The following is a 24,156-nucleotide window of genomic DNA, read 5'->3' as shown; positions in this document are numbered from 1 at the left end:
GAAATCTGCCCTCTGAATTTTGCAATGCAGTTCTCCATCAAAGTATTGCATACAAAGATGCATATACTGGGGTAAAGGGTGCAAAAAGATACAAACAGTAGCAAAAAGAGCATACAAAATTACAGAAAACTGCTTTGCAGAAATATGCATAACAGGCGAAAATTGCAAACGAAAAAGGTTAATATTAGGAAAAATTCACACTGAATCGCGGGCAAATCCTCACGATAATTTTTAAAAATGAAGGTTTCCAACTAATGAGGAAATGCGGAAAACTGGATTTAAAAGTGGGCAAATTAGAAACTGAGGAAAAACCAAAATGGACAGACTTGCCCATCCCTACTCATAAGTAAGTCCTATTAACTTCAATGGGGCTTACTCCCAGCCTTAGGTGGATATCCCAGAGGTGGAAAAGGTGCAGAGAAGGGCAGTCAAAATGATCAGCTCTTCTATGACTGAAAGATTACAATTGTTGGGGATTTTTAATTTAGAGAAAAAAGTGAGGTATGGGGGAGCTTGATAGAAGTGTAGCAAACTATGCTTGATGTAGAGAAAGCAGACGGAACAAAGATTTTCTCCCTCCCTCATAATGCTAGAAGCTGCAGGCATCCAATTAAGCAGAATGGTAGGAGATTCAGGGCAAGAGAACTGCAACAGAGCATCTCTGTCTTGCAAGGGCTCTGACTGTTTTCATGCAAAAACAGAAGCTCTAGCACTGCCCTATGACCCTCACAAAGTAAGATTTAACCGCCAGTCGAATCAACTTTTGTATGTGGATTGGTGAGGTGGGGCAGCATCTAATCCTTTGCCTCAGGCAGCAAAACATTTTGGGCTGCCCCCAGCCATGAGAGGTGTAGCTCCCTGTTGCTTGATTCCTGCCCATCTCAAGGCTGTTGAAAGCCCATCCAAAAACAAAAACCCCAATTTGACTTCCTTGCTGCAATGTGAAGATGTCGAAACGCCAGGCTCCTGGCAAAAGTCTCCAAGGCCTGGAGAAACTGGGATAAAGAGCCTTGCAAGAGACTAAAATAGCGCAAGAAAACACAGCCTGCTGGGCTCCCTCCCTTGCCAGGAATTGCAAATTGATGGAAAGCGAAAGCTGACTATGGCAAATGTGATGTGCAATGGGGCACTTCGACTCCCATCATTGCAGAATGCACAAAAAAGGATACATTTCCTACAAAAGAGACACAAAACTTTTGATTCCCGAATATGCTAGATCATGGGTAGGCAAACCAAGGCCCAGGGCTGGATCCGGCCCAATTGCCTTCTAAATCCAGCCCGCGGACAGTCCAGGAATCAGCGTGTTTTTACATGAGTAAAATGTGTCCTTTTATTTAAAATGCATCTCTGGGTTATTTGTGGGGCCTGCCTGGTGTTTTTACATGAGTGGAATGTGTGTTTTTATTTAAAATGCATCTCTGGGTTATTTGTGGGGCATAGGAATTTGTTCATTATTATTTTTCCAAAATATAGTCCGGCCCCCCACAACGTTTGAGGGACAGTGGACTGGCCCCCTGCTGAAAAAGTTTGCTGACCCCTGTTAAAGCTATCCCATATTAGAAATGCTGGGAAAGCCAGCCGCATTTATTTTTTTATCACAGGTTTTTATGGGCATTTCTTTTCTACACATTGTTTTCCTCCTTCTTTGTATTCTTGCCCTCGCTTCCCTGTCCCCCACTCCCATTATTTGTACATTTCTAAGAGTAAACACACCTTTTTTCTTTTTATTTTTAGCAGGGGGGATACAGCTTATACCAAGTAAGCACATCTTGGGTGGGTGAGTATAGAAGTGTTTGTTCTGCGGTGCTTCCTCAATGTTACTACTGTCTGGAGAGGCACTCACTATAGCAGAACAACACCCCGCCCCCCTGCACACACAAACCAGAATATTTGTAGGGCAAAAAGTTGCAGTATTTCAGCAGGATGTTATGGAGAATTGGAATCAAAGCAGTATGCCAACCACAAAAAACTTTTGCAGGCACAAACAGTTATTGAAAGCAGGACTTTTACACCATGATGCCATCAATACATGTGGGCTCTGGGCACATTAATACCTTAAAATTCAGTTAGCGCCACATTTCTAGGGGCATCCCTGATTTAGAGAAGCCATCCTGGTTTCTGATTTGATCCCGGAAAGTCCCACTTTTCCTTAGGATGTCCCTATTTTCATTGGAGAAACGGTGGAGGGTATGGAGTTATCTAGTTAGCTAGTGATGTATGGAAGTGAGAGCTGGACCATAAAGAAGGCTGATCGCCGAAGAATTGATGCTTTTGAATTATGGTGCTGGAGGAGACTCTTGAGAGTCCCATGGACTGCAAGAAGATCAAACGTATCCATTCTTAAGGAAATCAGCCCTGAGTGCTCACTGGAAGGACAGATCGTGAAGTTGAGGCTCCAATACTTTGGCCACCTCATGAGAAGAGAAGACTCCCTGGAAAAAGACCCTGATGTTGGGAAAGATGGAGGGCACAAGGGGACGACAGAGGACGAGATGGTTGGATAGTGTTCTGGAAGCTACCAGCATGAGTTTGACCAAACTGCGGGAGGCAGTGGAAGACAGGAGTGTCTGGCGTGCTCTGGTTCATTGGGTCACGGAGAGTCGGACACGACTAAATGACTAAACAACAACAACAACAACATGGAGTTATCTGATCCCCGAGCTGTCTGAAAGCAATCCTGTATTAGGGAAGTTTTTTTAAAAAAATGTTTAATGTTTTATTATGTTTTTATATACGTTGGAAGCTGCCCAGAGCGGCTGGGGCAACCCAGTAAGATGTGTGGGGTATAAATAGTACAATTATCATTATGAAATGGGATGTCCCTATTTTCATTGGAGAAATTTTGGAGGGTATGCACATTCACGACACAATGATACCACTTTAAACAGTCAAGGCTTCTCCCCCAAAGAATTCTGGGACCTGTAGTTTGTTAAGGGTGTTGAGAGTTGTTACCAGTCCCCCATTCCTCTCACGGAGCTACAATTCACAGAGCAGTTTAACAACCAATGCCTCTTTTTTCAGCGTACTCTGGAAACTGTACATCTGGCAAGAGAATGGGATGTGTGCATCTGTTAACAACTCTCAGTCCCTTTCACAAACTACAGCTCCCAGAATTCTTTGGGGGAATGCCATGACTGTTCAAAGTGGTCTCATGTTGCTTTAGAGCAGGCATCCCCAACCTGCGGCCCTCCAGATGTTTTGGCCTACAACTCCCATGATCCCTAGCTAACAGGACCAGTGGTCAGGGATGATGGGAATTGTAGTCAAAAACATCTGGAGGGCCGAAGGTTGGGGATGCCTGCTTTAGAGGCATGGTGTGAATCGTACTCACATTTACCAACTTTGGCATAATGTTTTCCCATAATATTTTGTTCTATAGCAGGAGTCAGAAACTTTTTCAGCAGGTGGCTGGTCCACTGTCCCTCAGACCTTGTGTGGGGACAGACTATATTTTGAAAAAATAAATGAACGAATTCCTATGCCCCACAAATAACCCAGAGATGCATTTTAAATAAAAGCACACATTCTACTCATGTAAAAACACACTGATTCCCGGACCATCTGCGGGCCGGATTTAGAAGGCAACTGGGCCGGATCCAGCCCCCGGGCCTTAGTTTACCTACCCATGTTCTATAGGGAGGGAAAACATTCTTTTTATCAATTCGGATTAGAACTGGCTTTGGGCGAAATGTGTTGAAATGCAGTATTTCGGACAGGATAGATGCTGGCTGTGTGTGCACCACATCCTAAGTGAGTGGTGGGAGCACATTGGGTGCGGCGAGAGCCACCTCAAACCCCAAGCCGCCTCTGGATAGAACAGGTTTGCTCTGGAGTTCATCCACAGGCTCACTGGGATGCAGCAGGCACACACAGAGACACACAGAGGCGCGTGAGCCAGCGAGCGCTTGGCCCCCGAAGGTGCTGGCAGGCTGCCAAGTCCCAGCTCCCAGCCTCTGTGGCGAGCACCAGAACCTCAAACGCCAGGCAGTCACCTCTAGCACGGCTCAGTTAATTGTTGCCTGCAGCTGAGCGCCCCCCAATCCTTTGAGATAGCCCACTCCCCTCCACAGAAAAAAACACACAAACCAAACAGCAGCTGCCCCCTCCTCTCTGCTTGCATTCCTGGCTGCCAAGTGACAGACATCTGCACCCTCCCCTCACTCAGGCCTGCAGCCCACCACAGAGGCAGGGCTCTGTGTCATCGGCAGCATCACCACCAAGAGCGCACAATGTTCTAGCGATGCACGGAGAGGTGGCCTTGGGGCGATCTAGCTGCTGTCCACACCGATTTGAAGCCGCTGCCTCTCACCCCCCCTCCCCTCCCTTGCTTGCACCCCGCCGGCTAAATAGCGCTTAATTTCTAAAGCAAAAGAGGGGGTGGGGAAGAGGCAGTTGCAAAGTTACGCCTTCCCATCTGAAAAAAGAGGCTGCCCTGATGAGTGGAGGTTGGCTATGACTCATTATGGGCACTGCACATGTTGTGTGTTCTCTCCCTTCCTAAGCAAAGTCCGCCGCTTGTGGCACTCGCATTCTCTGACTCCATCTACATACAGGCCTGAAGCCGCTAGCTGTGGCTTCCCAAAGGACACGCGCTGAGTGGGGGCGAGGTTGCCAACTGACCGGCCTGGCCTATTGTTACTGTGCTTTTCACGGCAACTTGATGGCCCGCGGACTGTCTCGCCAGAGTGGTGCATGCTTTAGTAATCTCCCACTTGGACTACTGCAATACACTCTACGTGGGGCTACCTTTGAAAGTGAGCCGGAAACTACAATTAATCCAGAATGCGGCAGCTAGACTGGTGACTGGGAGTGACCATCAAGACCATATAACACCGGTCCTGAAAGACCTACATTGCCTCCCAGAATGTTTCCAAGCACAATTCAAAGTCTTGGTCGTGACCTTTAAAGCCCTAAACGCCCTCGGCCCAGTATACCTGAAGGAGCGTCTCCACCCCCTTGTTCAGCTGAGGTCCAGCTCCGAGGGCCTTCTGGCGCTTCCGTCACTGCGAGAAGTGAGGTTACAGGGAACCAGACAGAGGACCTTCTTGGTAGCGGCACCCACCATGTGGAACACCCTCCCATCAGATATCAAGGAAAGAAACAACTCTCTGACTTTTAGAAGACATCTTAAGGCAGCCCTGTTTAGGGAAGTTTTTAGTGTTTGATGTTTTATCGTGTTTTTAATATTCTGTTGGGAGCTGTTCAAAGTGGCTGGGGAAACCCAGCCAGATGGGCGGGGTATAAATAATGAATTATTATTATTGTTGTTGTTATTATGGGTCAGACTTCCTTGACCCGGAGCAGCTAGTGGCACAATGGGTTAGTGTGTGTGGCTATTAACCAGAAGGTTGGTCGTTTGAGCCCACCCAGGGGTGGCTGTGGGCAGGATTCTTGGATTCCACGGGGTTAGGCTAGATGACCCCCGAGGCCCTTTCAAACCCAACAATTTTGTGAGTTTATTCCTTTTTTTAACCATCTCCTGCTACTGTCTGCAGATTATCCTGTTGTTCAAAGGCAAAGGGGAAAGAGCTGGGCAGGGAGGTTGGCATCCCTAATACTCTATGCATGAACTCGTGTCCAGAATAGGCATACATACCCAAGGATCACATGTTCTGAATTTTAAATTGCTGTCACCTACCATGGTGAAGAGCAGGTAATAAATTTCAATATAATAATAATTAATATGTTGAGCTGTATGTGGGCTGCAAGCTTATCTTATGCAGTGTGTGCTTTCTGGATAAGAAACGGGTGAGGTGCAAAGGAGCCATAGGGGAGGGGATACTCTGTACATTCTCAGGAGCACCCTGTACTTTAGTATCCTCCCTTGTTCCAGGGATGGGTACGATTCAGTTTAAATCTTGCCACCGAGCTGCAACTCCCTACAAGCAATCCTTTATTCATTCAACAAAACGTAGATGCCGCTTGGGTGTAAACAGAACCTCTCAGACATTTAGAAAAACAAACATTAGCATTGTCGATAAAAGACAAATGCTAAAAACGGATATTTTGAAAATTGGAAACATAATTAAAATCAACAATAAGCTAATACAAAATTAAAATGCATGCCAGCACCCTACATGTCTGGAAACAAAAATGCTTCAAGCAGGTTCCAAAACGAGTGCAGGGAAGGCAATGTCAATAGGCAGAAAGTTCCGAAATGTAGGTGCTGCTATGCTAAAAGGTTGATTTTTTTTGCCAACGCAGAGGAAATATAATGTGGCACCTGTAAGAGGACCAGTCCCACAGACTGAAGCAGCCCTCGGGTAACCTGGTCCCAAGCTGTTAAGGGCTTTATATACCAAGAGTAACACCCTGAACTTGGTTGGGTATCAAATGGACAGCCAATGTTCTGCGTGCCCCTTCCTTTATCCATCTCTGCCCACTTCCTGTCTGCTTGTTTCTTACTCCTGTCCATTCTCCTGCCCTCGATGTGTGTTGGCTTTCTAGCCTCAGCCATTTCCTGCCTTGCATGTGCGTAGGCCTTTCTGAACGAGAGGCTCATGCAGAGGCTTCTCCCTTGGGATCGAAGCAGCCGGCTCGGTGGCGGGTTTGATCCCCAGCATCTCCAGGTAGGGCTGGGGGGAAAGATCCTGCCTGAGATCCTGGAGAGCTGCTGCTAGTCAACTACTGAGAGATGGACCAAGCTGCCTCCAGAGCAGGGCTGCTGCTTCCTCTGCATCTCCTCGCTTCGCATCAGCCCTCCCTGCTGCCCACTCTACCCTGAGACTTGACAAGTTTTGGCAGGTTTCCTACCATCAAGCGATATGCAAATTCAAAGAAATATAGGTGGGTGTGCTCCTGCACCCAGTCTTGTATTTAACTACTTGCCTGGTCGCCACAGGTGACCAGGAATTCCATGCAGGTGAGTAAGCAGGCTAGTAGAAGAGGGACCGATCGCTCCAGAGCTGCCATTGAGGGTCAGCCTAGTTGGTCATCTGCTTAGAGACCACATCCCAGTTGCGGGCTCACTGGCCTGCTCTTTCTCTTCCCCACTGCAAGCTCCTTGTCCACCATCCCTCATTCTGGCTCAGTAAACCAAGGAGGATCAGTAGATGCCTCTGCCTATCTGCTCACTCAATAGCTTTGGTTCTCTGCCTGCGAAGGAGCAGGATGTGAGGATAACAGCAGGGGAGACCAAGGCTCATAGTGGGAGGGGGCAGGTGAGCTCGAAGTGATCTGTCTCTCCTCCACCAGCCCTCTTGATGGAAGTCGGTTGTTGATGTTGTAGAGCAGGGATGGGCAACCTGTGGCCTTCTAAGACATTCCCATCAGCCACAGCTAGCATGGCTAATGCTCAGGAAGGATGGGAGTTGGAGTCCAGCAAGAGACATTTTGCCTTGCAACTTCATGGTTGATTCTTCAGTTCAGATTCTCAGGGCAAATGCTTCTGAATTTAAAGAACTTGTGAGCATTTCGCAGGCTGTTCTCCTTTCTGTTTGGATCCTTGGGGGTTATATACCAACAACATCTGGAAGGCCAAAGGCTCCTCTTCCCTGGTCTAAAAGCTCCTGCTAAAGTCCTGCTTGTGTAAACAATAACACACAACACAATGGCTAATAATTTGTTGTTGTTTAGTCATTTAGTCATGTCTGACTCTTTGTGACCCCTTGGACCAGAGCACGCCAGGCACGCCTGTCTTCCACTGAATCTTTATAACATAATATTCTTTCAAAGTTCATAAACAGAAGAACTATATATAAAGGAAAACACAAATAATGAGATTCAAATGATTGTTAGGCGCGGTCAGTCTCTAAGGTGGAGGCAAAAAGCCTTTCCAAAGTCAATGTCCTACAATTGTGTGATGGTAGGTGCTCTGGGAGTACTCTGAGCACAGCAGCAAACAGAACAGTTTTTCCAGATAATAAACTGTTTCAAAGATTATTCTTCATCAGCAAATAACTGTCCTAAAAGGTACAACAAATAGCCATGGATCAGCAATCACTGAAAAGTGTAGCAAGCTGCTGCTGCAGAATCATCTTTGAAACAGTTTATTTATTTGTGGTTTCCTATATATATATATATATATATATATATATATATATATAGTTCTTCTGTTTACGAACTTAGAAACAATATTATGTATTAAAGATTCAGTTAGCATATTATTAGCCATTGTGTTGCGTGTTGTTGTTTAGACTGTTCTGTTTTTGCAACACAAGTTCTGCTTGTGGGCTGGCCTCCGTGAGAACAGGAAGACTGAAGAAACCCCAACTAAAGAATCTTGGAAGAAAAATTGATGGACTATGCAGAACAGGCAAAACTGACATATAAGCTATGGGACAAGGATAACTGTGACTTTAAAGAGAATGGGAACCCTTTACAAAGTATCTGAAGATGCAACAAAGCGAACCGGACTCCTTGGCTGGCTTTGAATAAACATTCACAAACTTTTTATTGATAATAATCAGCTAATGGAATGGAATACCAAAGGTGAAGAAGTTAAATCGGTAATGATGCAATGGGCTAGAGATTTTGGTTATAATATTCAGTTCGAGGACTGGGAAAAACTGTGGAAAGAGAATTTAAGATTTACTGCATGTACAGTACTTAAAGAAAACGTTATGAAAATGTTTTACAGATGGTATATTACACCGGTAAAATTAGCAAAAATGTATAAGACGTGTAACAAATGTTGGAAATGTAAAGAAAAAGAAGGTACGTTTTATCATATGTGGTGGGAATGTAAGAAAGTGAAGGGCTTCTGGGAGATGATCTATAACGAAATGAAAAAGATGTAAAAATATACATTTGTAAAGAAACCAGAGACCTTTCTTTTAGGAATTATAGGGAATGAAATTAGAAGAAAAGACTGTAAACTTTTTCAATATGCAGCCACAGCAGCAAGAATTCTACTGGCCCAGAAATGGAAACAAGAGGAAATACTGACAATAGAAGAATGGAGACTGAAGCTGACTGACTATGCAGAATTGGACAGATTAACCGGGAAAATTAGATATCTTCGAGACCAAAAGTTCATCGAGGACTGGGGGAAATTTGTTGAGTATCTGAAAAGAACATGTGATGTGCAAACAACACTGGTGGGATTTCAAGAAGCACTGTGAAAGTCGAGATATATTGTTAAAAAGAAATAGGAGTGGGAGGGAAGTTTAATGGCAATATAAACAGAGGAATGCGTAAACTGAGAGGTAAATATGGATGATAGTCAGAGAAGCCGAAGGAAGTCTAAAAAGAAACAAATTTGCAAAAACCTGATAGAATTGTATATTTGTGTTGGAAAATAATAAAAATTATTTATATATAAAAAAAGAGATAATAATCAGCTAAATAGTTTGAGGATCTATACAACTGTGTAACATGCAGAAAACAGCATTCTCAGAGAAATCAAAGACTGGAACTGAGGGAAGCCGGGGGGTGGGGGGTGGGTGGGTTTTGTGTGGGAGGGCGGGGTGAGGGAGGAAAAATGGGGGGGGGGGAATAAGGATGATATGTTTCTGGATAATATGTTTTGTTTAAATTTTGAATAAAAAAAAAGGTTTTCGTTCTAAGATATGTTTTTCGTCTTTGGTCCAGCAGGGTTCTCCTTGTTGCAGGAAATTAAAATGTCAGTCACCCAGCTGAAGTGTCCTTCTGGCCTGCCATTCTGACCAACCCCAGGAGGCGGGATGTAGCCACCCTTTTATTTTCCCACAATGCCCTTATTGTAGCACTGGGGCATTGTGGGAAATTAAATGGGTGACCACTTCCTGCCTCCTTCTGCAGCTTAGAAAGCTGCTACCATAGCCTGGTAAACCTGCCCACTGACCGAGGAGTGGGGACATCAGATGGCATTTCACTCAAGTCCCTCCCTCCCCCCCAAAAAACCCCACACCCTGGAACAGGACCTGCCTAGTGTTCTGATTAATGTTAAAATTATTTTTCTGGCTTTTCTGGATGAAGAAGTTGAGGGTAGGTTGGGGCTGCTGGCTTTCAGGAACCGCAACCCATATTTGCTAACGTTGAACATGGATTTGGAAATCTGCCTGGACATTTTCAAATGCACATGAAATTTTCGGTTCAGTATCCCATTGCTGACAAACCTACTAATGGTCACCCATATAAATTGCAGCACACAGACTAGCACTGAAAAAAACAACAAACGATTGAAAGGCAAAAGGCCACACACAGGCACACTTTCAAAAAAACAAAACAAGTTATCTGTGCAGCTGTAATTACAAGCCCTTCGATCTGTTCTGACACACCCCTCTCTCTTTCTCTGCAAAACTCCCTCTCTCTGTCCCTATGGGCTCCCTCTCCCAAACCATTCCTATCTCCACCCACCCTGACCTTATCTGTTCATCTCTGCTCCTGGCATACATTGCTCCCTGGACATTAAAAAAATCTGTCTCCCTGCTGTGGACATTCATGCACACCGGCCTCACGGAGCCTCAAATCCCCATCTCCCTGCTTATTTTTCTCTCCCCAACATCTTCCCACCTCAGGCAAGAGGTTGGGCCAAGAACATGGGTAGGCAACCTAAGGCCCGGGGGCCAGATCCGGCCCAATTGCCTTCTAAATCCGGCCAACGGACAGTCCGGGAATCAGTGCGTTTTTAGATGAGTAGAATGGGTCCTTTTATTTAAAATGCATCTCTAGGTTATTTGTGGGGCAAAGGAATTCATTCCCCGCCCAAAATATAGTCCGGCCCACCACAAGGTCTGAGGGACAGTGGACCAGCCCCCTGCTGAAAAAGTTTGCTGACCCCTGGCCAAGAGGATAACAGTCCAAGGGCCAATGTGGCATAGTGGTTAGAGTGTCAGGACTAGGACCAGGGAGATCAGGGTTCGAATCCCCACTCAGCCAGGAATCCCACTGGGTGACGTTGGGCCAGGCTTCCTCAATCTCAGCCCTCCAGATGTTTTTGGCCTACAACTCCCATGATCCCTAGCTAGCAGGACCAGTGGTCAGGGATGATGGGAATTGTAGTCTCAAAACATATGGAGGGCCGAGGTTGAGGAAGCCTGCCTTAGGCCAATCACGGCCTCTCAGCCTAACCTTCCTCACAGGGTTGTGTGGGGATTAGATGAGGAGAGAGAGAACCACGTTTTGCCATCTTGATCTCCTTAGAGAAAAAATATGGGATGTGAACACAATAAATACATAACACAGCCTGAGCAGGATTGGGCAAACAGGTCCACTTCAGTTTCTCATTTTCCCAAACATCCACATTCCCACATCAGTTTGCAATGTATTTATTTTATTTTTTTGGTAAAGAAGTCCTCATGGAAGTTGCTCAGCATTTTAGTTGCTCCTAATGTACGCATAGGGATGCGGGTGGCGCTGTGGGTTAAACCACAAAGCCTAGGACTTGCTGATCAGAAGGTGGGTGGTTCGAATCCCCACAACGGGGTGAGCTCCCGTTGCTCGGTCCCTGCTCCTGCCAACCTAGCAGTTCAAAAGCACGTCAAAGTGCAAGTAGATAAATAGGTACCACTCCAGCGGGAAGGTAAATTGTGTTTCCGTGCACTGCTCTGGTTCGCCAGAAGTGGCTTAGTCATGCTGGCCACATGACCCGGAAGCTGTCTGCAGACAAACGCAGGCTCCCTCGGCCAATAAAGCGAGATGAGCGCCGCAACCCCAGAGTCGGTCACGACTGGACCTAATGGTCAGGGGTCCCTTTACCTTTAATGTACGCATGCACATATGCAATTTTTGTCTCTCGTAACACATTTTTCCAAAGCAGCTTCCATGGCAAAACCAAACTTCCAGTTTTGGGGCAAGCAAACCTGATTTTACGGGCTTCTCTAAGGTGATCATTCAATTAAGGCCGAAATCCTACAAATACTTTACCTGAGAGCATGGCCCATCACTGGTGCCAAGTCCAGGGGCCCCCGGGGGCCCAGACACTCAAATCCCCCCCCTCCGGTACTTTCTGTATCTTGGAAAATATGGCATTGTCACAGTCCAAGACCACATGCTAGTCAGCCAAAAGCTCTCAAGAGGGGCCAGAAAAAGGGTGTGGCCTGGGAAGAACTCAAAGGGCCATATAGAGAGACCCTGAGGGCCACATCTGCTCTCCTTAGGCCTGTGGCTCCCCACCCCTGGATTAATCAATGAAATCTGCATACCTTTACATACTTGAGGGGAGGGGAATCAATCCAAAGAAATGGAGCATACTGCAAGACCCGGGTTCAAATCCTCATTTAGCTGTGAACCTAACTGGGAGACCACGAGCTAGTCAGCCCTGCCTACCTCAAAGGGTTGTTGAGAGGATTAAATGAGATGGGGAAGAACCACCTTCAGCTCCTTGGAGACAAAGGTGGGATATAAATAAAACAAACAGTAAATAACAACAACAACGGCCCACACCCCCTACTTTCTTGTTCGTGGGTCAAATACAGCAGGCATCCTCTTAAGAAGAGGCAAAGACCCCTGTTCAAAAAATGTGGGAAATCACCATTTCATTTTAAAGTATTTTCAGCCACCCACAACATTTCTCATCGATCCATCCAACTGATTGACCAGCAGCCCTGGAAAACTCCCTGTTTTCGTTTGAAGCATGACTTTCTCCAAATGTCGTGGGCATGGGAGGGAAGTAGTGGCTAGTGGCTAGAGGCTTAGAGCAAAGGGCAGAGTTCTTCTGGGGCCTTTTATCCCTCCGCCTGAGAGGGCAGCAGAGTCTTAGCAGCTTCTCTCCAGTTGTTGTCCTTATCTGTGGGAGGGATCTGGGGGTCTATGCTGGTTTTTCCTTTGAAGGCGGTGGGGGAGGTAGTCCAGCTCAGGATTCTCAAAACGGGGTCCTAGAGGGGCGAGTCTCCCTTCTTGGGGCAGGAGAGGATTCTTTGTAGGCTTGAGCTGGGAGGTTGAAAGAATCCGCTTTCCCTAGCTGTCAAAATCTCCGCAGATTTGCGGGCGAGGGGAGGGGAGCAGCGGTGTGGGTAGGGGGTAAGAGAAGAAGAAGAAGAAGAAGAAGAAGGAGGAGGAGGAGGAGGAGGAGGAGGAGGAGGCGGCGGCTAGCCTGGCAAGGTCCCCACCTCGGACTCCTGGGTTCTTTCCTCTAGTAAACAACTAGTAAACACTTCTCCCTCTCCCAAGCTTTGCTCCCAAGCGACCCCCAACCGAGAAAACAATGCCCCTTCCCGACCCACCCCAGCACACATCCCTCCAAAGGACTCACCTATCACAGACCAGGGGGGTCTCCAGCTGCTGCCCCCCAGCACCTGCAAGCGGGGCAGCTTCCTCCTCACGCTCTATTTCTTCCACTCTGTGTGTCATTCTCTTTATCATTTCATCCCTCCCTCCCTCCCTCCCTCTCGTGTCCTCTCCCCGCTCCTGCCAACTATAAATAATCACTTCTCTCTCTCTCATTCTCTCTCTCTCTCTCTCTCTGGCCCAGGGCGCTGCAAAGTTTCTGCGCTCCGCTGCTTCCAGCCTTCAGCAGCAATTGGCCTTCACTCGCCAACCTGCCTCACTAACCTGCTGGTTTTACCGGCAAAGAGGAATGTTTGGCTATGTGCTCCCAGAGCCGCTGTCCTTTTGAGCGCGCACGTCCCCGAATCTTGCACTTTCCCGGTCAAGGAATGTGTACAAAAAAGGCACGCTCTAGGGCGAAAGCGTGCGTAAAAATGCACGCATGGTTGTGACAACGGCGTGCGAAGGTGCATTATACGAGGGGGAATTTCTTGCAGCCAGATATGAGGCAGAAATGGCGTGGAAACGTGTGTTTATCGGGAGAGATTTGGGCTCAAACGCTGATGAAGTTTCATGAGAAAGAGAAAGAGAAAGAGAAAGAGAGATCTGAATTTAGGATTGAGGAAATTAAAAACAGAGAGAAACGGAAATTGACACATTCGCAGATTCTTGGAGACCAGCCACTCACTCTTGGCTTAATCTACCTGGTGGGGTTGTTGTTGTGGGGCTAAAAGGGGGAGAGGGAGAACTCTGTATGCCACTTTGAGCTCCTTAAAGGACAAGTGGAATATAAATCTAAACAAACAAATAATATCCCCTCAGCATTTCTAAAATGTGATTGGAGGCCGTGGCTTCCAGCCTTTATGAATCTAGCATCCAACTGAAGTCTAATGCATAAGACCCTGCCTGGGGGGATGGTGGTCTCTCCTTTACTGGTGGTGTTTAAGCAGAGGCTGTGGGGCCATCTGTCAGCGATGCTGTAGATGCAAGATCCCTGCACTGAGCCAGGAGTCAGTCTGCAGGGCCTTCTGGGACCCCTTCCAGCTCTGAAAGGCTATTTATTTCCATTCTGTTTCTCCTCGCCTCTCTCCTTCCTTTCCCTTTTGCTCCATTCTCATTTTCTGATGCCGTTTCAGCGCATCAGGGACCCTCTGTTAAAGGCCAATGCCAACAGAACTGGGATCAGCCTGGAGTTCAAATCATGCATTTTTTTGATCCGGGTTGGCATCCCCTGTTCAGGGGAGACTCACTGAAACAGCTAAAGTAGGCCCATTAGTTTCAATGAGCCTACTCTGAGCACGATTTGAGTTGGCCAGAACCCCCATCTGTTTATTTTGCAAAAACCGTATTTATATTAAATGTTTCTTATTGCTCCTTATGGTGGTAGTGATGCTATTGCAGCTCAGGCCCAACTCACTCATTCAGGGGAATCTGTGGGTCCTCCAAATGCCGCTGGACTGCAACTCCCAGTGTAGGCCCCTGCCTGGCATCAGTAGGCAGTGAGTTCCAAAGTAATAAGTGCTGCCACATCACTTTCTCACAAAGGCGGAACGAGGATCATGCGGTGCCCATAAGCAGTGCCAGCTCTGCCCGTATGACTGTGAGTCCCACCCACCACAGCTGCTACTTCCTGGGGAACAAAATTTTGGTGCCACTCACATCCTCAGTGTAACAGCCTGGATACATCATTTCATTCATGGCCTTTGGAAGGCAAGTATCTGCAGAAGTGCTCAAAAATGGACTGTGCCACTTCAAGTTAGAGATGAGCGCATTTTTTTAAAAAAAATGCTTGTTTACATTTTTTTTAAAAAACTAACCTCCCTCCAGATAGAAAACTAGATAGATCTAGCAAAGAGCTATGTTAGTTTTCTCCTTGCAGGAAGTGGGTTTGTTTTTAAAGGCGGGGGAGCATCTAAACTTGTTTTCCCCCACCTCTAGCCTGAAGTGGTACAGTCCATTTCACCCTCCCCACATTTCCTCCTCAGACCAGACCTGAGAGACAAATCATCAAGTGGTCAACACCCATCTGTTCATGAGCATCCTGTGGCATGGCTAGGCAAGGCCAGCTGCGCATGGGGTTGGGGTGGGGGAGAGAACATATGCTTCACATCTAGGAAAAGAGGCGACAGTGCTCAAGAGCGTGATGTCTGATCTGGATACTTTTCTCCCTAATCCACGATGTGAAAATTATCCATAATTATCCCCCACGGTAAGGGAGACGCACTCTGTACCTGCACAGAGGTGCTGTTGTGTATTCTTACACCCTGCGTTGCTAGCCTGACCCCTGGCATTGAAGACTGATGCAGGAACCAGCCCCTGGCAACAAGTTAAGGACCAGTGAAGGATGGCGTTGCTGGCAAATGTAGGTTCTGGTTGGCTGCAGGTCCACTAGGTCTAAGATTTGACTCAGTGTACAAAGCCGAGCCAAGAGCCAGGAATTTAACAGGGAATTCCACTGTCGTGTTTATGTGGAAGCAACCCCCCCCCCCCGTATATTCAGTGAGGTTTATTCCACAGACCCTAGTAAGTGTGCCTAGGATGGCATACCCTCCAACATTTCTCCGATGGAAATAGCAACATCCTATTCAACAATAAATATTAATAATACCCCGCTCATGTGACTGGGTTTCCCCAGCCACTCTGGGCAGCTTCCATCATATATAAATGCATAATAAAACATTTAAAAACTTCCCTACACAGGGCAGCCTTCAGATATCTTCTAAAGGTTGTCTAGCTACTTATCTACTTAGCTTGGAGGGTTGCATAGCTCCATACCCGCCAACATTTCTCTGATGAAAATAGGAACGTCCTAAGGAAAACCGGGACATTCTGGGATCAAATCAGAATCTGGTACGGCTTCTGTAAATCCAGGACTGTCCCTGGAAAACAGGGACACTTGAAGACTCTGGGATGGCAACCTTCAATGCCCATGGCATTTTCGTGTGCTTCACTTTGGCTGGCTTGTTCCCACTGCACACAGGTGCAAGAGAAATGCAAGTGATTTGTGAAATACAATGGAAATCCCTATACCCTTGTTTACAGAATCAGAGTCATGTGGGACTCCCTCTAGTGGTTTTGTTTTTTAAAAAACGAAACAAAAACACTTTGTGGGCATTGATTTCTCTCGGTCTCGGTCTCTCACCACCAAACACTCACTCTCGCTTCTCCATACAGAAACTTCCCAATGTCACTATTTTCTAGGGCAAGCCCCCGTTTCCCGATCTGGGGAAAAAACATCCTCTCGCTGCTGCTTTTTGGGGGTTGAGGTTGGAGATGCCTTTGGGGGAATAATATACCGTGCCTATGTCTGCACTAGAATCAGGCAAAGGAAGGACTGTTGGAAGGACAGATCGTGAAGCTGAGGCTCCAATACTTTGGCCACCTCATGAGAAGAGAAGACTCCCTGGAAAAAGACCCTGATGTTGGGAAACATCAAGGAGAAGGGGACGACAGAGGACGAGATGGTTGGACGGTGTTCTCGAAGCTACCAGCATGGGTTTGACCAAACTGCGGGAGGCAGTGGAAGACAGGAGTGCCTGGCATGCTCTGGTCCATGGGGTCACGAAGAGTCAGACACGACTAGACGACTAAACAACAACAAGTCCACTGTTTCTCAAACTTGGGTTTCCAGCTGTTTTTGGACTACAATTTCCATCATCCCCGACCTGCTAACTATGGATGATGGGAGTTCCAGTCCAAAAACAAGCTGGAGACCCAAGTTTGGGAAACCATGGACTAGTGGATCACAGCCTCATCCAAGGTGGGTCGCAACAGGGACACTTCCCACCATGCAAATTTATGGTAAAAAGATGAAGAGATGGGTCCCCAAATGCATGTTTAAGTCAAAAGCGGGGCTGGATCTGGAAAGTTTGGAGACTGCCGCTCCAGAAGATAGATGTCTGAGAGAGGGAGTGTGTCAAGAGATGAATTTGGACCCAGGACTCCTGCCTCTAGGCATGTGGCCTGCTTTTTTTTTTAAGCACGGCTGGTTTGTTGTGGTTGCATTGTTATTGTTTATCATGTGATCATAGGAAGATGTCGCAAGCAGGCAGGGCCGGCTCTGCTGTTAGGCAGAGCTAGGGCTGGTCCACACTTCCTTTCGTCTCGTGATTTCTAGCCACGGGTCTAAGAGATTCTATTTTTTGTCCCACTACTGTGTTCCCTGCTTGGCATACTTGGGCTCCATGATCACTGTAGATGGTGACAGCAGCCACAAAATTAAAAGACGCCTGCTTCTTGGAAGAAAAGCAATGACAAACCTAGACAGCATCTTAAAAAGCAGAGACATCACCTTGCCAACAAAGGTCCGTATAGTTAAAGCTATGGTTTTCCCAGTAGTGATGTATGGAAGTGAGAGCTGGACCATAAAGAAGGCTGATCGCCGAAGAATTGATGCTTTGGAATTATGGTGCTGGAGGAGACCCTTGAGAGTCCCATGGACTGCAAGAAGATCAAACGTATCCATTCTTAAGGAAATCAGCCCTGAGTGCTCACTGGAAGGACAGATTCTGAAGCTGAGGCTCCAATACTTTGGCCACCTCATGAGAAGAGAAGACTCCCTGGAAAAGACCCTGATGTTGGGAAAGATGGAGGGCACAAGGAGAAGGGGACGACAGAGGACGAGATGGTTGGACAGTGTTCTCGAAGCTACCAGCATGAGTTTGACCAAACTGCAGGAGGCAGTGGAAGACAGGAGTGCCTGGCGTGCTCTGGTCCATGGGGTCACGAAGAGTCGGAAATGACTAAACAACTAAACAACAACAACAATTATGTTCCCTGGGAAACCAACAAATGGAGCCATCAAGGCAGGACTTTAGTGCAAAAGCCCAGAGCCCCATTTAGCAGGGCTGGCTTAGCACCAGTGCTTTTCATCTAGGTAAAATAAAAGTGCTGGTTTTCACTGGCCAGAAGGGTGTTGACTTGCCCCCCCCCCCACATGGAGGGAGTGCAGTCATGTGATGTGTTGATGTGCTGCCCCTGCCAAAACATTTTGGGGGAGCCGAAGCCCCCTCTGCCCCCTATACCCAGTGCTGCTGCCAGCAAGCAGGTGGAGGAGGGGCGTGGCCTGAAGCCAAGGCTGGGCAGTGAGGTCAGGCGAGCTGCTTGACACTCCTTTGCCCACCCACCCAGGTGAATAGGCCTCCCCTGGCCGGCTTTGAGAACGAGGCAGCAGAGCTTCAGGATCCTACCAGAGCGAGGCAAATGCTAAGTGAGGCAAATGCTTCCTGGCCTTGGGGAAGGAGATGCGATGCTCTGAAGAGTTCAAAGAGCCCTTCCACCCCCCTAAAAAACCACAAAGTGGTAGTACTGTGTATTGCTGCATGCCACCAGGAAAAAGCACTGCTTCCCACATTTTGAGGTAAGATAAGCAATGCCCAGGGACGCAGGTGGCGCTGTGGGTTAAACCACAGAGCCTAGGACTTGCCGATCAGAAGGTTGGCGGTTCAAATCCCCACAACGGGGTGAGCTCCCGTTGCTCGGTCCCTGCTCCTGCCAACCTAGCAGTTCGAAAGCACGTCAAAGTGCAAGTAGATAAATAGGTACCACTCCGGTGGGAAGGTAAACGGCGTTTCCGTGTGCTGCTCTGGTTTGCCAGAAGCGGCTTAGTCATGCTGGCCACATGACCCAGAAGCTGTACGCCGGCTCCCTCGGCCAATAAAGCGAGATGAGTGCCGCAACCCCAGAGTCGGTCACGACTGGACCTAATGGTCAGGGGTCCCTTTATCTTTACCTAAGCAATGCCCATTAGCTGCTGGTATGCGATTAAATCCCACTGCTTCTAAAGTAGGGGCTTTTCAAAAAACTATAAAGACCGGTGTCTAAGGGCCTTTTCAGAGTGTCGCTAAATTTGTGTGGGATTCAATCCCACAATTTCAGGCCCTGCAATTCAAGTTGTTTTAGTGCTTTTGTGCAACAAACCTGCTTGCACCCCCCCCCCCACACACCCCAGGACTCTTTTGCAATAAAGAAACGGAAAATGCTCTGGAAAATGTGAGAGAACAACAGCTTGGCACAATGTTGTCTAACCTCCCCACAAGCAAAATGGAACGAATGCTCAATAAACAGCCATCTAACCTCCCTGTGAAGTTTGTGCAAACTGATCAGGATGAATGCTCAACAAGCAAGTCACCTGGAAGTGAGCTAAGATTACCTAAGTGCACCTCTGCCCCAGAGTCGTTATAGATGATCAACATGATCAACAGGGGCAGTTACATTCCATGGGACAACAGAGACTGTGAGTGCCAGGCAGTCTTGCCCTGCACTCCTCAAGCCAGAGTCTGCTAAAGCTCCCATCGTTCCCAGCCAGCATGGCCAATGAGATGGGTGAATCAATTGATTTTGGTTTCTTTCAGTTTCCCAGCCTTAAATTCAGCACTCCACATTCCCACATCAGTTTGTGGTTTTTTTTAAAAAAGTCCTCGTGAAAATCCACCAGCATTTTAGGGCAAAGTTATCCTAATAGGCACATTTTTGCATGCAATTTAGTAATAATAATTGTGCATGATATACACACTTTTGCAAAGTGCTCCCCCCCCAATATAATGCATTTTTAATGTCCCTTTCACCAACATATCCATTTTTATGGACACTTTGCCCCAGAATATGCACTCGGCTGGAGGGTTGCATTGCAACATTTGGAGAAACGCTGTGCAGTATTTGGAAATCCACAAACGGCTTGATAAATCTCTGGTGGCAATTAAAACGAGGACATTTTCATCCCCATGAAGAGTTCACATATTGCTTCAGAAAGTGTGAAATGGGTAGATTTTCCTTTAAATGCAAACCAATAGGTCAGGGATGATGAGAGCTGAAGTCCACAGCATCTGGCTGCTGCCACATTGGCCACTTCTGCCCTCTGAGTGATTTGAAGTAGGTCACTGAGGCTTGTTTAACAATAGCAAATACACACACAAACCACTACCACCAAAAATGAGGCTGCCGAAATGAAAAAAACAAGCCTGGGGTAAGGACCACAAATGGATTTTGATGTGGAAAAACAAAACAAAACTGCAGGCACTTCCAGACTGGGTGGGATTCAATCAGTAAACTCAGGTTGCATTGCTGAAGTTGATTTGATGCTCTTATGCCAGAAATCCCAGAGTCCCTCTACATCCCAGAAAAATGATGGAGAAGTGCACTGGAAAGTGTGGAATGACAATTGCTTGATGGAACATCTTCTAACATCCCTGCAAACAAACCCAGAACGAACGCTGCATCACTGATGTCATCTAACACACCCTGCAAACTTTCACAGAATCATAGCATTGTAGAAAGGATTCCGAGGGTCATCTAATTCAGCACTCTGCAATGAAGGAATCTGGATTAAAGCATGCATGACAGGTAAAACCTCCACTGTCAAACAGTTCTTACGGTCAGAAAGTTCTTCCTGATGTTTAGTTGGTATCTCCTTTCTTGTAACTTGAAGCCATTGGTTTGGGTCCTAGCCTCTTAGAGCAGGAGAAAACAAGCTTGCTCCATCTTTCATGTGACAGCCCTCCAGATATTTGAAGATGGCTATCATATTTCCTCTTTTCCAGGCTAAGCATACCCAGTTCCCTCAACCATCCCTCATAAGGCTTGGCTTCCAGACCCTTGATCATCTGGGCTGCCCTCCCCTGCACACGTCCCAACTTATCAATATCTTTATTGTGGCACCCAGAACTTTGTGCAAAACGATCGTGATGTATGCTGTGCTGGTTAGGTCATGCTATTAGAGCTGGTTGGGAGGCCTTGCTCGCACAACAAGCAGCTCCTCCAAAAGTCTGGACCTTTTGCAATAAGGAAATGTGCCAGAGAATGTGGGAGTAACAGTGGCTTTGATGCCACGAAATCTGGCCTCCCCTCAACCAAATCAGAATGAATGACCTGGAAGCACCCAGAGATGGACACAATTCTCTCTTCTTCAATTACAAGAATACAAAGGTCCCCATTTTGATCATGACCATTCTGCAAGACATGTGTGCCTAGCAACACAAAGCATGGGAGAAAGAGAGAGAAAGGGGAGGAAGGAGAAAAGGGAGAGGTAGGTGGCTCTCTCCTCCTCCTCCTCTATTTCTCCAGAAGCTGACCAACGCCCCCAGGGAACATTCTCCTCTGCTGCATTGGCTAATGCACAAACCAAAGCTTCCAGCTTTTTACTATTCCACACTGGCGGAAGAGGGAGGAGTGGCAGCTGCAGCTGAGGTTGTTAACTCAGCCCCATAGAAGAAAGAGAACTATTCCCCCCTCTCCTCCAGGCACAACTACTCTGGCCTATGAAGTGAAGGGATGTGGTATTAGGAGGTCAAGGGGAGAAGTGCTTATGTCTGGCTGGCCCCACCCCACCTGAACTGGCCAATGGGTTGTAGCCTAAGGAGTGGTGGTGTGTGTGGAGGGAGAGGAAGACGCAAGAAAAGCTGGGAGCCCTTAAGGACATTCCAGTAAACTCTTCTGTAAATGTTCAGGTTTTTTTTTTAATTATTATTATTATTATTATTATTATTATTATTATTATTATTTTAAAAGCCACTTCGTTTTTAGGAATATCACACTATTTCTGACCATGGTTCTGGTCAAGAGGTTCCAAGTGCTTAAAAAAAATATTTAATGCACCTTTGTCACATCTTTCAGGACACATTACTCTCACAAGGTGGCTTACTGGATTATTCTTTTTATTTTAAACCATGCAAAATATCAAAACACTGCAATGAGTTTCCAGTACACTATTTCAGTGTTAAAAACCAGCAGCAGTTAAAAAGTTCACAGCACAGGAAGCAAATTCGCCACAGACCACCGGAATAAAAATAGAAAGCGCAATTCAAAATCGCACTTGCCCAGCTGCCCCCGCAGCAATTGAAATGCTTTCAGCACAGCTGGTTCATTAAATCCAGCATCCTATTCTCACAGTGGCTTACTAGATGCCTCTGGGAAGCCTGTGAGCAGGACCTGAGCACAAAAGCAACTCTTTCATGTTGTGGTTTCCAGTGAGTGGCCATTCAGAAGCATAATGTGTTTGACAGTGGAGGCAGAATGCAAGCAGTAGAATTAGTAGCCATTGCTAACCAGGTGTTTTTGTACGCTTGCCATGCACTGCAAACTGGCAACTTCAAGGCCTTGTTCCCTCTTGCTCCAGCCTCTGATATTTTTCTTTTTCGCACCTGATCACATGCACTTCTGCCGTAGCAAAGGCAGCTACTGGGGTGAGAGCGATTTCCTTGCCTCATTTCCCACTTTCTCAAAACCCTTTCCTATGGAGCAGAGGTGAGAAGTTACGTTCCCTTTCCCCTCCAGATGTTGCGAGCCTACCAGCCCAAGAACACCAGTCAAACAGCATCTGTCACAGGAGCCTGTCAGTCAGTAATCATGCAGATCAAAGATGGAGTTAACTCCTCATTAGCAGAACCTCCACAGACTTGGCTGAGTGTCAGGCTTAATGAGCAGAGAAGCTCATTCCCCGTGATCTTCCTCCATGAAAATCAGTTGCTGAGTCTGAAATCCCTCCTCACCAGGGATTTCCCCAAGGAACTGGGGACGCTGCCTGCCTGCAGCCAATGTCTCCTCTGCCCTTTTCATGCCTCTCCGGGTCCTGGGAGACCAGTGTGGATGGGAGCATGTTGCAGCAGGAGGCGCAGAAACCTATGCTTCTCCACCAGCCCAATTCATCTCTGCCTCTTGGCCTCCCTCCTCTCCTGCTTCAGCTTCTGCCTCGGATTCTGGACTTCTCTCTTCACCGACTCCCTCCGCTCACTAAGCCCTGTTACCTCTTCAGTTTCTGACATGCCCTCTTCCCAGTCTTCTCCCTCTTCTCCCTATGACCACTGTTTCCTCCCACTGTTCCTCTGCATCCAAGAAGTCCAGGACAGCATCTTTTTATAAACTTACCTGGCAAGATGTCCCATGGAGTTAAACGGGGATGGCTTCTGACGGAGCAGAGGGCAGGGGTGGGGAACTTCAGACTCGCATGTCTTTATCTGGCCCTTGGGCCACACCCCTTTCACAAGCCACACCCCTCCCTCACCAGCTGTGCTTCACATCCTCCTTGAGTGTCTTCGCCTGGCTGGGAGGCATCCTTGAACTCAGATGGAGACTCCTGCTTGCTTGCATGGAGGATAGTGAGCAGGGAGGGTGTATGAGTGTGTTTAGAAACCTGCCCCCTGCACAAACACAAACTTGTTATTAATTTCTCTGGCCACTTTGGTCTCTGGCCCAATACACCTCAGGCATGGTCCTCCCCACCTCAGAATGGGATACAAGGGCCCCCCTTTCCTATGCCTAGGATTGCATTGCGAGCCTTAAATGGTCATCCCCGCAATGTTAGTGGGAAGAGTGGACTGCGTTAGCCACAAACCTAAAACATCATCACCATCAACATTTTATCTGTATGGCGCCTTTCCACAGCTGAAACTATGCTCAAGGCAGCCTACAACAAGACAAGATTCATATAATTACAAACATAACAGAAGTCATAAACTATAAATACAGCTCATCAAAAAGTACACAACCTAATGGAAACAATTTCCACATAAATCGTAAGATCTAAAACTAAAGATACAACAATAATATCAATAAAGGCAACAGCTCTCTCAACCCCCCGTAAACAATACTCCAGCCCAAGAATCTGTTCAACAGCCTCAGCTTTTGTAGCTGGAGTCAGTCAGCACTCCACTCTCCCAGGCCAGATGGGAAAGGGAGCCAGTGTGGTATAGTGGTTAAGAGCAATAGACTCGTAATCTGGGGAACCGGGTTCGCGTCTCCGCTCCTCCACATGCAGCTTCTGGGTGACCTTGGGCCAGTCACACTTCTCTGAAGTCTCTCAGCCCCACTCACCTCACAGAGTGTTTGTTGTGGGGGAGGAAGGGAAAGGAGAATGTTAGCCGCTTTGAGATTCCTTCGGGTAGTGATAAAGCGGGATATCAAATCCAAGGGCCAGTCAGGCAGGGTGCAGGTCTTCCAGGGCTCACAGCCAAGATAGTCTCATTTGAAAGAACACAGATAAAAATTAAAAACAATTGAAAAGAGGAGCCCTTGGTGCTAAGCAGCAGCCGCAGG

At 47.1% G+C, this 24,156-nt stretch overlaps 1 protein-coding gene across 5 annotated transcripts in view; it reads right to left on the bottom strand.

The window, feature by feature from the left end:
* LOC308484192 (B-cell receptor CD22-like) overlaps positions 1 to 23,041 on the bottom strand; it is a 31,676-nt gene extending 8,635 nt beyond the window's left edge. For 3 of the 5 annotated variants that reach the window (XM_081018919.1, XM_081018922.1, XM_081018923.1), the window contains exon 1: positions 13,115 to 13,219. The gene's annotated coding sequence lies outside the window, so the exon portion shown is untranslated. Of the gene's footprint in view, positions 1 to 13,114; positions 13,220 to 14,545; positions 14,676 to 22,989 lie in introns of those variants that run through there. The other 2 variants (XM_081018921.1, XM_081018920.1) reach the window with 2 other exon arrangements.
* Positions 23,042 to 24,156: the final 1,115 nt, after the last annotated feature.

This window comes from Podarcis pityusensis (genome assembly GCF_964106645.2).
Source record: "Podarcis pityusensis genome assembly, chromosome: 8".
Taxonomy (NCBI): domain Eukaryota; kingdom Metazoa; phylum Chordata; class Lepidosauria; order Squamata; family Lacertidae; genus Podarcis; species Podarcis pityusensis.
The sequence above is the reverse complement of the archived record's forward strand: the minus strand, read 5'-3'. Positions and strand labels throughout refer to the sequence as shown.